The 17,496-nt window shown below is 38.9% G+C and overlaps 1 protein-coding gene across 2 annotated transcripts in view; it reads left to right on the top strand.

Moving 5' to 3' along the window:
• Window positions 1-17,496, top strand: part of arhgap6 (Rho GTPase activating protein 6) — a 276,724-nt gene that overhangs the window by 150,719 nt on the left and 108,509 nt on the right. The window lies entirely within an intron of this gene.

A 17,496-nucleotide genomic window follows, 5' to 3' on the forward strand; every position in this document is an offset into this window, starting at 1 on the left:
CTATTAAACCTTATACCTCTCCAACTCCCTTTTTGAAAAAACTGCACTAAGATAGAATGACCAGAAAGAAATTACAAACATATTTTCTTTAGCAGATCTGGGCCTTACTAGTGCTTGGGGGGAAGGATTTGGGGATTTCATTTATCCGATTGTGTGCTGTTTTGGCAGAAGGCAAACATGCTTTTGAAATAATATTATATACTAGCTTGGGGTCCTGGCGGTGCCCAGGTTATTAGAAAAAGGCATTGTTTGTTTTGGGATGTTAGGTAATATCACTGAAGTTTGGTCCAGATCTGTTGTTGGCTGGATTCAGTGTTCTCTGGATAAGAGAGAACTACAACTCTCACAGTCCTAGAGCAATCACCCCCAAATCCCACCTGTATGCACAATTGGCCATTTTGGGTCTGTGTGCCAGGTTTAGTCCAGATCTGATGTTAGCTGGGTTCAGTGCTTTCTGGATAAGGATGAACTACCAACTCCCAAACTCCCAAAACCAAGGTCAGTTCCCACAAAACACCTGCAGTATGTTCAGTTAGTCATGGGGAGTCTGTGTGCCAAGTTTTGCCTAGGTCCATCATTCGTGGGGGTTTCAGTGGTCTTTTGAAGTTGGAGCTGAATTGGGTCAAGGGACTGCCAATCCTATCATCCGTGTTCTGTCCTCCTCCAAACTGTAGCAGGAAGTAAAATGAGTCATGGGGGGATCTGTGTGCCAAGTTTGGTCCAGGTCTGTCCTTCGAGGGGGTCACAATAGTCTCTGAAAGTGAGTGAAGGTACTGCAAATCCCATAATGGCCCATCCTCTGCCAAACTTAACCAGGATGTGAGGTGGTTCATGAGGGGTCTGTGTGCCAAGTGTGGTCCAGGTCCATCATTTGTGGGCATCACAGTGATCTGTGGGAGCCAACTCGGGTGAAGGTATTGCAAATCCCATCATCCATGGTCCACCCTCCCCCAAACTGCACCTGGATGTAAAGTATGTAATGGGTGGTCTGTGTGCCAAGTTTGGTCCAGGTCCGTCATTCGTGGGGGTCACAGTGGTCTCTAGAAGTGAGTGAAGGTACTGCAAACCCCAGCATCTGTGGCAAGTTGGGTCCAGATGCATTGTTGGTTGGTTTCACAGTGCTCTCTGGATGTAGGTGAACTACTACTCCCCCAAATCAACATCAATCCCCCACAAACCTGGTCATGGGGGTTCTGTGTGCCAAATGTAGTCCAGGTCCATTGTCGCTTGGGGGGGGGGGGGGGGTTACAGAGCTGTGTCTTGATGCAGGGTGAACTACAAATTACATCATTTTGAGTCAGTCCCCCCAACCCCCTCCAGTAACTTTAGTTGCTGATCAATTCCGCTCTGTTTGCTGTATGTCATAGAGAAGAGGAGGGAAAGGGTTAAGGGAGAGGCAGTGGACGGGGCCATGCAAATTCCACACCAGTGGAGAGAGAACGGAACACTGGGATGTGTCTTTGGTGGAGGAAAAACAGAAAATCTAGGATGAAATTGTCCCCGAATGAAAACTTTCACTTGGGTGGTGGGCAATATGGTGTTCGTTTGACATATTCATGGTGCTCACTGTAACCTGCAGTGTCAGTGAAGGGAGGGCCATTAGCGTCTCCTGCATAGTAGGACCTATAGCTGTTTGTGGAGGTGGGAGTCTGTAAGTGGACCCCTCCACCGCATACACACATACACATTTTCACTTTCGTTATATGTATAGATAGGTTAGATTCCATTTTGTTCTTGTTTATCTATAGCAATCCTCAGTACAGTGGACCCTTCGTAATTGCTGGGGTTTGGTTCCAGGATATCTAATTCCGTGGATGCTCAAGTCCCATTATGTACAATGGACATAATGAAACGGTTACCTTAAATAAAATATCAAAATCAATATTTATTTTTTGGAAACATTTCTTTAAAATATTTTCAAGCTGTAGGTCGATGCAGAATTTGTGGATATGAAGGTCGAACTATATGCCAGTCAGGTTAAGGATCTTTTCATTTGTGTTTTCTCCATAAATACATATCTTCACTTTGCTGTGCCTACTACAATTAAAATTTAACTGAAAGGTTGGGTTTACACTATTTTTTTCTCTGAAAACTATTTGTTACTATGAGTGGGGTGAGATAAAGGACAAATATATCTTGAAGAACACAGAAATTCTAAACAGACAGAGATTGTCTTAACAAAGTAAGCATGAAAATGGTGCTGTGGTGCAATTGTCCAGTACTTTTTGTTAGCCGTTTATGTGTGGGAAACATGACGTGCTTCTGATCAGATAGTGGGAATGTTTTTTTTCTACATCCCTGAGTCACTTCTGAGGAATGTTAAGATTAATGTACCAGATGAATTGTGTCACTGCTGCAATAATGGAAATTATTCTGCTTTTGAACTTGCTACACATTTCAAGTACAAAGTCAGGTATTTAAAAGTTACATTTGGTTGCTGGAGAGTTGGATGCTGCTTTGCTCTGGCTGATACAGGACTGCTTTACATAACCAGAATGGAGTTTGATACAATGCATTTGCTTATTTCTTAGTAGGTGGGTGGGACCTAGGCTTGTGCACAGATTCGGTTTGGTTGGTTACTTTTGGCTAATGTGGTTTGTTTGGCTGGCTGTAATGGTAAGAGCTTAGACACCAAGTTTTTTCAGCTGAAATAGCCCATGTTGCTGCCAGGCATGGCTTCTTTCTATTTGGAAGCATGTACCACATGCTCCCATAATCCCATTGCTCAAACCCGGACTTCCTTGAAAGGAAGAAAGAAAAGGAGCCCAGGAAGGATACTTCTTTAACCTTGTTCCTCAAACCCAGGCCCCCTTGAAAGGAAGAAAGGAAAGGATTTCCAGGACCATCTCGTAACTTTCCCATTCTTGCCAATGGGTCGGATCTTTCGGCTGCCTAGCTGAAAACAGATTTTTCCATTAGCTGATTTTTGGGAGGCTCCTGAAAATGGGTCTGGGTACCCAACAAAATTCAAATTTTAAAAACAGATCGCCCTCCAGCAAAATTGCACAAGTCTAGTGGGACCTCACATTTAAATGTTTCATTTGGAAACAGCTATCCTGGTCTCACAGCAGACACATTTCCAGCTAAGTAGAGAAGAAATGGAATAGGATCCAGTATTGAGGATCAGTTCATTTAGCCTGAAATAGTTGAATTATGAGAGGTTACTTCCAAAATAAATATGCATAAGAGTATAGCCTTAAAATAGTAGTATACATAAACTCTTAAAACTGTTCCAGTTAATTGCTGAGTATATGTGAATATCCATGTAAATTGCATGTTTGCAGAAATCCAAAGAAGAAATCACACAGATAAAGAGCTGTGAAGCCTTGGGGTTCTTCTATACAGGCACTAAAATTCAACATGAAGGCAACTTGAGGTCAGGATGCACGCAGCGGCACACATCCAGCCAGAAACAGGGTACAGTAGAGTCTCATTTATCCAACCTTCGCTTCTCCAATGTTCTGTATTATCCAACACAATCTGCCTTCCACCTGAATCCACAGCTGTTTCTCTAGTCAGCAATGCGCAGCAGGCCAACACACCCAACAACAACACAAGTGTAGCCACACTCCCAAACAAGTGGCAGGCTTGTTGCAAAGCATGATGTTTTGGTGCTTAATTGATATAATCATAACATAATTTGACATTTAATAGGCTTTTCCTTAATCCCTCCTTATTATCCAACATTTTCGCTTATCCAACATTCTGCTGGCCCGTTTATGTTGGATAAGTGAGACTCCTGCTGAATATTTTAGACAAAACCAAACAGGAATCCAAGACCACAGTGGGGAGCACTTGTGACGACAGGGTTAGCGTTAAAGTATTTGAAAAAAGAAACTAGATACATGGCTCAGCTGGAAGGTAAACCAACGCCTCCCCCAGGGAAGAAATTGCAACATGCTCATGGGAACCCTCACTTTCCCTTTCTGGTTTTGCTCTAAATTGCTCTGGCACCGATTCTCATCAGATAGTCTGCTTCTTTTCATGACATCTTGCTTGAGGAGGTGAGATCTTTGTGGACACCATCCCAGCTTCCAGCTGGGTCCTGGAGTGCCTATGTAGGCACTCTGAAGCAAAGCATTTCGCTTTAATCCATGCCCTGATCCAGTTTAAATGGCTATGTAGAAGCAGCCTCAGATATATTTGTGCAACGATAACGACTCTTGTTTTAACAGTAGCTTTAAAAAAAAATCTGATTTGATTGCCATGATTACTATGAGAGAATTTGACTATAATTGAAAACTCTCAATGAGAGTTACACAGTCTATGAAAAAATTGCAAACTTGTTTTGTAGGAAATTTGGTGGGCAATCAATTTTCCATGAGCAGAAAATCCATATTACAAGTGGGAAATCCAATATCCTTATTCTACCTGCATTGCATTTTGATGTTGACATGAACCAGCACACCAGCAAGCTTTAAGTTGACTCAGATTCCAGTACATACAGGTATGTGCATGCATAGGCAGGAATTCTTAAGACAAATTGTCTTTACACCAAGTTTACAAAGAGTCCTCACATTCAAAGGTCAGTGTTTGTGAAACTGAAAGAGATAAGCAATATGTGGGAGTGATCTTTTGTGCAGGACTAGCATATCCGTGCTATCTTCTGCTTTTCAGTTCTAATGTTATTGGGAAGCTATCTTCTGCAAGTAATATAGCAGAGAAAGGTGTCTGCATAAAAGGCCTTTTGTTGTTGAAGAATGAATTGTACAATTTTAAGAACAAATTTTCATAATCTTAATGCTAATCAGACTAATCTCCTCAAATCATGGTTTAGCCAAGTACCATGAAAAAGTAGCTCATTTGGAAGAAAACTTAAATAGCAACATAAATTATGGACGACAAAGGACTTATTTACTCCCGATAATTTAAAATACAAATGAAAAATACTTTTTTGTTCCAAAAATGTAGTTGGGCTTTACATAAATATCAGATATTTGAAAGAAAATAAAAGTGATTTGGACTATGGTGGAGGCTCTTTCTTTAGAGGCTTTTTAACAGAGGCTGGATGGCCATCTAACAGGGGTGCCTTGAATGCGATTTTCCTGCTTCTTGGCAGGGAGTTGGACTGGATGGCTCACAAGGTCTCTTCCGACTCAATGATTCTATGAATTGCTGAACAATGAATAGACAATGTTCTCTTCAGATTCGGAGCATAAAGTAATGTTTGTGTACATTGAACCATCAGAAGGTCTCAACTATCCATGTGGACCATTTTGGATTTTGGGTCATTTTGGATTTCTGGATATGGATACGTAAGATAGTTGTTCAACACTGGAATATGTTGCCTTAAGATGGTGGAGGAGTCCCCTTTTCTGCAAATTTTTAAGCACAGGCATTGGGAGTGCTTTTCCTGCATGGCAGGGATTGGACTGGATGGTCCTTGTGATCTCTTCTATCTTTCTGTGACCCTAATGCATGGCTTCTTGCATGAACACAGTAGTTTTAAATGCTACTGATCTATCAGTTGCTACATATGTCATACTAACAAGATGAGCAGACCCTGATCCACAGTACAAATACAACATCACTTATGCAGATTGGATTGGTTTCCTAATGAAGTGATGCCATCAAACCACATTCCTAAGCGAAGCTCTTTTATAAGAAAGGAAATAGAAACTGTAGCTTGAGGGAACAACAAGCAGTGAACAATATGTAGAATAATGAATTAGTAGAAAAGCTGTAAAACATTTGCCTTGAACATTTTCATTAACATGAAAATTTAATTTAATTATTATAAAATAGTCTTAATTCATGCATGCTAGTAACAGCAACATTTTTAGTCTTCCAACAGTGTGGTTCTGTATCATTGAGTTCACTAAATAAGATATGGACAAAGTTGAAGGTAGAGGCATAGGTCATAAAAAAGGTATCATGTGTTATGATAGTATCTCTGACAATTTCAGTGTCAGGGAAATCTGGCTTTAAGGATGCTGACCTCTCCAATATTTCTCTGTTTGTTAAGGTAGTGGGAGACTTGTTACAAACTGGAGTTATGTGGGGGTCAGTGTTATAACAATTAATTAACTGTAGTTAAATGTGTGGAATCATTTCTCTGCAATGAAAGAAACACATAACAAAGCAAAGACCTTTAATTTCCTCTCAGCATGAAAGAGAAAGTTACTTCTGTTGCATGTACAAGATCAAGGGGGGTTTTGTCGAGAAAAACGCCAAAACTTTCAAATAAATCTCATTGTACAAATAGTTCTACAAAGAAAATTCTATAGATGGAAATTATATACACAAGGAAGAGTTTTGTATATATAAACCATATGCTAGTACCAGTTACAGGCAGATATTTTATCACGTTCCTCTTCTCTGGTCATAGTTTTTTTGAAGGAAAAACATCTTGCAAATACTGCATGTCTCAGTTCAAAGCAGCAATTAGAACTAGAATTACCTTGCAAAGTCCTTTAGTGTTTCAGATAAGCAGGAAATAATAGCCAATTTTAATGGAAAATCTAAGTTGCTGAAAAACCAATTGCAGTGTAGCTGAACAGATTTAATTTGAGCAGATAAAAACTGGGGAGTTGCCAACCATTTTGTAGTTCTGTGGCTACAGATGAAGGCAGGCTATGGCATGGTTGGAATTGTGTGCCTCTTCACAGATGTTGTTGAATTAATAGTTCCCAACATTTCTTATCAGTCTAGTGGTAACTGTAGCCTCTATGTTAAACCACAGTACACTTTAACAAGAGTAAGATGTGGTAAACCATTTACTTGTATTTTTCCTCCCCATTGCATGGCTACAAGAGAGTTTTTGATTTTATTTTTGTTTAACTGTTTCTTCTCAGATATAGCAAGTTATGATAACATAATGGGGCAGTATTTTCCATTCTAAATTCATTTGAACTTTTCTGTGAATATATATCTAAAAGGTGTGCCATTGAGAGTCAGTGTGGTCAGTATGAGCATTGAATTATATTGACTCTGGAGACCACGATTCAAATCCTTGCTTGGCCATGGAAGCCCACTGGGTGATTTGGGACAGATTGTGCTCTCTCTCAGCCTCAGAGGGACAGCAAAGATAAATCCCCCCTGAACAAATTGTACCAAGAAAATCTGTTAAAGGGCCAACGTAAGTCAGAAACAACTTGAGGGCATGCAGCAACATGTTACCACTTGATTTAAACACCAAAATATCCCCAATGATGAGCCTAATAAATGTGTCTGGAAATTTATTTTATATTTGTTATACTATTCTTTGAAAAATGTAAGGCAAAGTTTCAGAACTTCTTTTCATCCACCCCAGAGAAGTGGGTGCTTCAGAAACCCATGGGTCACTGTAAATTGTTTCTTGTGTGTGTACAATTATATATTAGTTTATATCTGGAAGAATTAGCATTTAGGACCATCAAAACGCAAAGCAATACTCACATTAAATTTAATGATATTTCAGGCACTCAGAAATTTATTTTTCCTTTATACATTTTTGCTGGCTGTTTTATACTAGTAGGTTATAAGCATTCATCTCTTTGTAACTTTATTTTTTTAAACATCTGGTATAAAACTGAAGTATTGAACATTAATCTTTGAAGAGATTTTTCAGTTATGCTTTTGTTTAAAAACTATTTTTGTCTAGTTTTCAACTCCCTTAAAAATAGGTAAGTCTGTCAGTTAATTTAGGCTGTTTTCTCTAAGCCACTGTGACTTCAAAGAAAGAAGAGGCAAAGAGGTAATTAATAGAGTAGGGCAAAAAAATCAAATCCTTCATTTGTCTGATCAAATTTGTTTGTTTTGTCACTTTTGAATCGTGTTTCGAAGCGGGTTATCCCATCGTGTGTATCCCGTGATATTGAACCACGATAGCCAATTTTTCTAATGGTGTCATATGTTTTTCGGTACTTAAGCCAACAAGCCATGCATTTTTAAAGCATCCAAACTTGGTTTGAGGGAGGTGCAGACTAGTCTGGGCTTGCCTTGCCTCCCTGTGGCCAATCGCAGAAGGGAGGGAGTCTCGTTTGTCTTTCCCCGTGGTTGCTTTCTATGGGCCTCTTAAACCAGGTTGCAAGAGCAAAGGGCATTGGTGGCTGGCTGTGATTGCTATTCAGGAGAGAAATCCCTTTCCCCTTTCCCCGTCCTGGAGTGGTTGTTTAAACTGGGTTGCAAGAGGAGGAAGTTGGCATTGCAGGATCTCCCTTGCAAACCGCTTGCTCTTCCCCTTCGCAGCCTTCCCTCCTGCTTTTGCCAGAAGCTTTAAGTGAGGAAAGGGGGAAAAAGAGGGGGGATCAATCCCAATCCATGATCCAGATCCCTTCACTCTGGTTTTGTGCTGGCAAAACCCCAAACTAGAACTCTCCACCCAGGTTGGTGACTTCAGGGGGAGAGGAAAATTGGAAATGGGCGAGGAAAGCTAATATATGTATAATATTAATAGTATCATTCTGGGAAGTGAAAAGGGTGCATTTTAAATCTATGTTTTTTTCCTTTTAAAATTTGCTCTATATTTGTGTGTATGTGACATAAGCCCCACTACTGAGCTCGTTCCCTCTCCTCCTGGTTAGAAGCAGGCCAAGCCTCATTGGAAGAAATCCACTCCTAGATTAACTTCTTATCCCAGATTATCTGGCAGTGTGGACATATAATACAGTTCAAAGCAGATAATCTGGGATCAGATCCTGGGATAGAGTGTTGAAGATCTACAGTGCCTTATATCCCAGGATCTGATTCCAGATTATCTGATTTAAACTGGATTATATGAGCCCCCACTGCATATAATCTGGGATAAGAAAAGAAGGAAGGAAGGAGGAGGAGGGGGGAAAGGAGAAGAAGTTTCCCTTGGCTTCCCTTTCTCTCTACCTCTTTTGCACAAAAGTTCTCCAAAGCTTTGCAAACCTCCTCCGAAAGGAGGAGAAGGGGGAGGAAGAAGAAGAGGAGGGGGAGGAGGAGGATAATATATGTCCCGACTGCATATTATCTGGGATAAGATCCTGGGATATAGGGACAAGGCCTCAGGTGAATCTACACTGCCCTAATTCCCAGGATCTGATCCCAGATTATCTGATTCAAACTGGATTATATGAGTCCCAACTGCATATAATCTGGGATAAGAAGAAAAGTGATTGATCTGGACCAAGCTTGGCACACAGACCCAATATGGCCAGCTGTGAATCCTGGGGGAGTTTTGGGAGGGTTGACCCAAGAATTTTGTGAATTGTAGTTCACCCGCATCCTTAATACATTTTCTCATGGGAGCATTCATAAAAAAACAAGACTGAGGTTTTAAGCCTCATAGGAAGAAACAGCGGGCCCCCTTTTGGGACAGCATGGTGTAGTGTAATGGTTTGAGAGTTGGACTATGACTCTGGCTTCATTCCCCCACTCAGCCATGGAAACCCACTGGCAAGTCACACTCTCAGCCCCAGAAAACCCAATGAAACAGTTTCAAACCAGGAACAGATTTCCTTATCCAGAGGCTGATGGCCATCTGTCAGGAGTGATTTGATGGTGTACTATGATTTCTGTTCCTGGGTGATAAATGTCATTTCCTAATTGGTTCTGTCATAGAAACATGTCAAAATTTTATGACACTGCCTGAACTTTGTCTTTGCGCAAGGGACATGGTGCTATAGCACATATGGTTTCCTGGGACACTGTCCACCAATTTAACAAAATTTCAGCCACAAAAACAAAGTTTCTGAAGTAGAACAATGACTTTCAAAGTAAAGACAACCCAATGAAACAGGAAATAAGACTTTCAAACCAGGAACAGATTTCTACAATTATTAAAAAATGGTTTATTACAAAAACTATGAAAATTTGTCAAAAATCAGAGGATAAGTGAAACATTCTGAATTTTGGTGAGCTAGCAATTTTAAATGTGTTCCACCACTGTACCAAGTTTGAAGAAGATAGCTCAAAAAATGAGGGCAGGAGAGTCCTGTAAAGTTCCCCCCGGTGCTGTTTTTGGACACCGTGCATGGGTGTCCGCCATTAACAAATTAATTTAGAATATTCTGAATATTTGTAAGTTTCAAAACTTTTTAGGGCCAAATTTCAGAAGTAGTTTCAGAAACGAAGCACCAGCGCCCCCTACTTTAGAAGCGAGTTTAGAATAATTTTTTCCATGGATCGCTCATGTCTCATGATTAACCATAGGAAAAAATAAGCAGTAACCCAACCATTTTGAATTGTGGTGTTGGATACACCCCTTAAACAGGTATTCATAATCTTTTAAAGGTATGTAAAATATTCCACCAGGGTGTGGGAGGAAAAAAATTAATGTGGAAGCATTTTGAAAATTTTGGATTTTTGCATTTTCTGAGTCCTGTTATATTCTTTCCCAATCTCACAACTGTAAAAATACGCTTTATGCCAGAGATCCCACAGACAACTCAGTACTGCATCTGAAGAAGTGGGTTTATATCCACTTGAAAGTTCATTCTAAAATAAAAATCAGTTCATCGTAAAGGTGCTACTACAGTTTTGTTTTTCTCTCCCTCCCTTGGAAATAGAAAGTTTCACAAGACAAGAATCAGGAGCATGTACCTTAAATATTTGATTCTTCTTACTCTAAAGTACATACTTCTCTGCTTCATATAATGCAACAGTCATTTCTGAAAACTGCTGTTGGATAATTAATCATTAGTTCTGCTATCACTGTTTGGTATATGGGTGTCTGAGCAACAAGCTCTGTTCATGTAATCACAAAAAATAATAACTTTCCTGCATTGCAACATCTTGGATCAGATCCACTTTGTGTATATCTTCCCTAGCCCTAGCCCATTTATTTCTTGCATCTCAATAGATGCTGCTTAATATAGATCTCCATAGTTTAGAAATAAAGATTATGAATTTTCGTAAAGCACTCTCATACGGGTGCTCTTTAATGTATGATATGGGTAGAAACAAGGTTATAAATAGGCCCTGCAAAGAGTGAAACACTTGGAATGACCTGTTTTTCTCTTTGTTCAGTATACCATTTTTAACTGCCATCCAGATACATGAGTGACCCTGTAGGGATTTTCTCCATGTGCACATATATCTTTAGGTCGCCTGTTGACGTAAAGTGATATTCTGAACTTCATAGGATTTTCTTAGGCAAGGAATCCTCAGAGATGGTTTTTCCAGTTCCTGTGGAGTATAGTTTACAGCATCTTGTATTCATTGACAATATCCTATCAAAATATTAATCTACTTAGCCTCCAAGATGAGACAGGATCTGATGCCTTGAGTGTATTAGGGACTATATCTTCAGGAATCTTTATGGTTATTTCCCATCACCCAAGTGCCCCAAAACACATTCACATGTGATGGAACATTTTTTCTGAGGAACTGGCAGACTTCCTTTTCGGCTTCCTTCTCCAAAGTAACCAAAATGATGTTTAAAGCTAAAAATATCGCCACTGTTATTCCCAACTGAAAACAAAACAAATCTGGTTGTTAACCCCCAAAATTAGGAAATGGACATAAACCCTGAAGGAACAAAGCTGTTTTTCCCCCCAGGAAAATGTAGCATTAATATTATTTTCTGATAATGGTCTGTTCTAGTAACAGGCTTGTCCTTCCTAATGGAGACATCCTACAATGAAGGGCATGAGTTGTTTCAGATATCCTACATAATATGTCACCCGGATGGAGAAGTGCTATTTGCAGACAAGGTCCTGCATATGCTTTATTCTTGGTTGGCTTTCTACTACTGTTAGCTACTTCTTGGCTGCAAAAAGATCTGTGGCGTGATGACATGGCTTACTCTGTTGAATTACAATTAGGCCTATGATTAGGATATCTTCAACCAATTGCAACTTGATGAAAAAAATTATCTCCCACCTTACTTAATCTAATGTGGCAATATAGTCATGCTGTTGTTGTTGTTGTTGTTGTTGTTGTTGTTGTTGTTATCAATTATTTATTTATTTCTATCCTGCTTTTCTCCCGAGTTGGGACTTAAAGTGGCGAACAGCATATAAAAACAAAAAGACATGACATACAATAAAATGAACAACACCATCATAAAGAAGCATATCTAATAAAATAAACAATTATTTTAAAATCCCTAAAATGAAGTAATTAGCAACTAGCACAACATAATCAAACAACACCATGAGAACCCCAGCTTCATAACGATAGAAAACCAACAAGTATCTGGCCCCATTCATTCAGCTGGTCACACTTAGATTTCATGCATTCACTCTTGATGATAGTGCCTTATAGATCTTTTCTGTGGCTTGATTTAGACTAGGAACATAACAGAAAATCAAGAACATTGTGTATATTTTTTAAATCTGTGAGTTAACAATGTTTTGGTGTACATTTACGAATATAGATATTTTAAGGAGTGAGTCTTGTTCATTGCTTATAATTTCCCCTAGCATATTTTTATAAAGGTTTGAAAAGTGATTCACGTCAACTGTGTGAATTTCAATCTAAACAGTCAAGGTTCACACAGCCAAGTATTTAGTCAGAATTAGCCATATGGTAACATTGCTGAAGTCAAATACAGTAAATGAAAACTTTAAAATCCAGTTGTTTGTGATGCATCTCTGGCACAAATAAATCAATGTTACATATTAAGTTACGTCCATGAGTGAGTGTAGCAATACAGGCCAGTGTGGGCTTTTAAAATTAGTTTTATCCTTTCCATCTGATTTTTTTCCCAGTGAGATCAAGGCACAGTAAGTGTAATTTCTAAGCAATCAGAATTTGTGACATTGCGCACACTTTTTTCTTGATTTTGGGGCAGCACCAGTCTTTACTTTAATTTCCTGGCATTGTGGAAGTTAGGACAGCATGAGATAACCTGAATTCTAGTTGTAAAGTCTCAAATCTTCACGGAATAGTTTTTAGGAAAGGCATGCTTGTCAAAACAGCTTTTTCAGCAGGTACAATTGTGTGTGTACTTGGGGACTTCTAAAAGCTGAAGAACATGTAAATATGTGGTGTATGTATGCTATATCACAGCACTATGCTACAGTGTTGTAGTGCTCATAAAAACAGTTATTTTACTGCACGTAAACATAGAATACCTCATTGTCACACATGCGCTTTTATGGAATCTAATGTAGAAATAAAATAAGCTCAGTACCTATTGTTTCATTAAAAATGACAAACCTCAAATGTTTCTAAGATGAAATATGCTTGATATGTTGTACTTTATTTCATGTACTGAATTTAGAATGTTTATAAATGTTCTGTGAAGGGATTTAGTTCTTATTCCCATATTCTATTTTGGTCCTTAGAACAAAGCACTATTTCTCCAAATGGCTCAAAACACCATTTTGCTACAATTAAAGGATGAAAAATTAACAAACACATTGAGAGGGAAAGCTGTTTTTAGTTTGTGATGTAATATAAGAGGAGTATAGTCTCCTGGCTCCAAAACATACATTTCTTTTGGCTTCAGTATTAGTCCAGTCTATACTGGTGACAAGTGTAGATTGAACAGTAATTGTTTCCATTCCACCAGGGCACTATTCAGTGATTCTGCAGCAATAGCTCATGACCTACTCATTTTCTAGAGTACATTTTGAAGTGACATGCAAAATTACAACACAAACAACTGAAGAAAACAAGAAAAGGAATTATTTTAAGCAGTTTTTTAAGTGCTTCAACTCATTGAGACATCTGTCAGCCAAGACCCTATATTTTATATTGAGTTGAATGGTTTTATTTAAATATAATGGAATTTTAGAGTTTATCACTGTGGGAAAAACTACATGTTCTGAATAGGTTTTGCCATAGTCGTGACAACCTTTGGCTATAACAAACATTAGAAGGAACACACTGCAAAGCTTCTTATAGGTCACAAGAAGAGAAGCAAACAAAGGGGGAAAACTCAGGACTGGCTAAAGCTTCTCCTTGTAACAAGAAACTGTTGTACAATGGGCTCCTCTGCATCCATGGATTCAACCAACCATGACTTGAAAATACTCATAAACAAAAATTCCCAAAAGCAAACCTTGATTTTGCCACATGTTGTGCACCATGTTGATGTAATTTCCACCATTTCACATATCCTTAGCCTCTCTCCTGCACTCATTGGAGTTGTTTGCCATTTTATACAAGGCACACAATTTTATTATGCCATTGTTTATACTGGAATTGCACATTAGCAGATTTTGCTATCTACAGGGGAACCAAACTTCAGTGGATACCAAGAGCCCATGGTATGTACACTAGTCTCACTTATCCAAGCTAAACGGGCCGGCAGAAGCTTGAATAAGCGAATATCTTGGATAATAAGGAGGGATTAAGGAAAAGCCTATTAAACATCAAATTAGGTTATGATTTTACAAATTAAGCACCAAAACTTCATATTATACAACAAATTTGACAGAAAAAGTAGTTCAATACGCAGTAATGCTATGTAGTAATTACTGTATTTACGAATTTAGCACCAAAATATCATGATATATTGAAAACACTGACTACAAAAATGCCTTGGATAATCCAGAGGCTTGGATAAGCGAGGCTTGGATAAGTGAGACTCTACTGTAATTGTATCTGAATGAGTCAAGGGCTTGTCTCCACGTCCAAAAAAGTGTTTAACCTTGCATTTTCTCAGCTTGTAGTGGCCTTGGATGTTCTTTTCAATAACTTATTGCTATTGCAAAAAATGATCCTTTTTTAAAAAAAAAAAATGAAATACTATATTATTTTTACTGCATATTCTCATATTTTGGCAGGTACTAGAATGATTAGTAATCAGAGTCTGATTTTTGGACTGTTGCTTTGATCAAATGTCATTGGGTGCATCTACACTGTAGAATTAATGCAGTTTGACACCACTTTGCCACGGCTTAATGCGATGGAATCTTTGGATTTGTAATTCGGTGAAGCACCAGAAATCTTTGGCAGATAAGACGCACACATTGCTAATTTTTTAGAAGAGGTAATTCAACTAATTCTGGCCCACTATAAACAGAGGCAGAGTAGGGACGGACGGACGGAAGGAAGGCAGGAAGGAAGGAAGGAAGGAAGGAAGGAAGGAAATCTGTTAACATACGCTTTTCTGTTCCTGCCAGTTTCAATTGAGTCATCAGTTGTGAAATGTATCCCATGAGCAGCTGTATATAGGAATTTATAAATAGAAATACCACTAGTTATGTATAACTCAGCAAAATTCTAACAGCAGTGAGATGAAAACAGTGAAAAATAGTCCCTTCTCCTCCAATTTTTTAAGGAAAGAAAGGGAGGTGACAGCAGACTAAAGAATATTTGGGATCCTTGAGAGTGTTGCTGTCAGAATGTTTCTCAATTTCAATAGCTTGAGTCTGTTTTCAAAGCCCCTTTTGCCATTTGCTCACTTTTTTCCTCCCCCAAGTCCCAAAAAGCAACTTTAGGAATGGCACGAGGTGGCAAGTAAATGCTGCCATTTCTTTCCCAATCCCAGCAGAGTTAGGAATCTGCAATGGGAAACAAAATACTCACTCCTTGCCAGTTGACATGGCTCCTGAGACTTTCTGCAGTCTTTTTCCCCATTGGCAAATAGAGGATTCTTGGCTCAAAATCAACAGTTACTTCCTGATTAATCATGTTTTCTGTCCCATGTCCTTCCTGTTCTTAACTCTAATGTGGAGAGAATTTTTATCATATCTTCACTTCACTTCACTTCACTTTATTTCTTAATTAGTCGCTCTCCACCAGAGTGCTCCGAGCGACTTACAATTTAAAATATCATTCCACAATATAAAAAACATTCAACATAAAAACATTCAGCAGTGACTATTTGGCAAATTAGATCTGATTTACTTAAATGCACAACCAAACAGCCAAGTCTTGAGCGCTTTTACAAAAGGTCGCAACTCCGACATTGCTCTAACATATGGAGGCAATGAGTTCCACAGAATTGGAGAATAGATCGAAAAGCCTTGTAGCTTCCAGGTGTACCTCCCTAGGGCCCTGTACGTATAGGAGATTTTCCTGGGAGGATCGAGGTGACCACTGATGGAAAAAAGGAATGAGGCAGTCCCTAAGATATAATGGTCCTTGGCCATTTCGAGCTCTAAATGTCAGGATCAGTATCTTGTAAGAGATCCAATGTTCTGTTGGTAGCCAATGCAATTGTTTTAGAATCGGTGTAATATGGGATCTTATAGATGATTCCGCTAGCAGCCTGGCCGCCGCATTTTGGACCATTCGGATCTTCTGGGTTTTTGTCTTCGGAAGGCCAGCGTATAAGGCGTTACAATAATCCAACCTAGTAGTGACTGTTGCATGGATTACCGTTGCCAATGCTTCTGTCTTTCCTTGCCTGACGAAGATGAAAAAAGGCCTGCTTACTTATGGCAGTGATCTGGGCCTCCATTGTCAGCGATGAGTCCAACACAACACCAAAGCTTTTAACAGTAGCAGATGGTACCAGAACTTCCTGATCAAAGTCAGGCAGTGACTGGATTAACTCTGGTGGCTGGCCAGGCCAGAGTATGATAAAAGAGATGTTTTTTCTAATCATTTATGTTGAGTACTTACATTTTTAAAGTAATACTTATTTAATGTATGTCTATTGTAGCCCAATGGTGATTTTATACACAATATTTGTAATACTTTTGTGTACGAAACAAAATGTGCATATTTTGAATCATCAAAAAGCTTAAGTGTGGACAATTTTGGATTTTGAAGTATTTCAGATGTGAGGATTCTGTTTTTAAGGGATATTCCACGTGTATTGTGTAAATCAGTGAATTGATTGTTGGTTTTTAATAGCCACCCCTTTGGCAAGTGTTAATGAGCTATCATTTTGAAATGTTTCTTCACACTCTGATAAATAGATTTTTCTCTTAGCAGTTATACTCTAACATGGTTTTGATATTTTATGCTATATTTTTGTAATTCTGTAATGACTGAATGACAATTCATTCAAATAATCAAATGAACTCTTTTTAGATATATAGCAAAAGTTTGTGTGCTTATAGATGGCATCTTTCCCCCTTTTTAGAAGGGAGACTACAGCCTTTTCTACACAGGCCTTATATTCTGGAAGAAACTGGAATAAAAGGGAAGGTGGCTAGATGACGTGCACTGAAAATCTGCACTGGATGTCGTGAAAAACAATAAAAATATTCACTTAAAATATGCGATCAGGTAAAAATGCGCTGCTATGGAGTACTGTATAGCCCTGCACTTAAAGAAAGCCATGAGAGTTCCTTGCAATAAGCTGATGTAAACTGCTCCAGCGCTTATGCTCATTTTATAATGTCGAAACAGCTGGTGAGGGATGTAAACAGATGGAGCCAAACAGAAGTAAGAGAGGAAAGTAATTCCCATAAGAAATCTCCAACCATTCCTTTGTTCTCATATTTCTGAAATTAAACTTCAAGGCACCAGGAGGGTGATGAGAGATGATGACAGGAAATCTGCATGGGTGCACTTTGTTATATCCACTTCAGCGCTTATGAGGTGTAGCGCATCCTGGGATGTCAATAAGAAAAAAAGAAAAAGAAACTTCTGCTGGATGTCCCATACCTTTTGCGGTTCCCTTCAATTTGTATTATCCAAACCATTCTGGATGCTGTGAGATAATTTCCCGATACTAATGTCTCAGTGTGAGGACTCACC

Source organism: Anolis carolinensis, chromosome 3, assembly GCF_035594765.1.
Source record: "Anolis carolinensis isolate JA03-04 chromosome 3, rAnoCar3.1.pri, whole genome shotgun sequence".
NCBI lineage: Eukaryota > Metazoa > Chordata > Lepidosauria > Squamata > Dactyloidae > Anolis > Anolis carolinensis.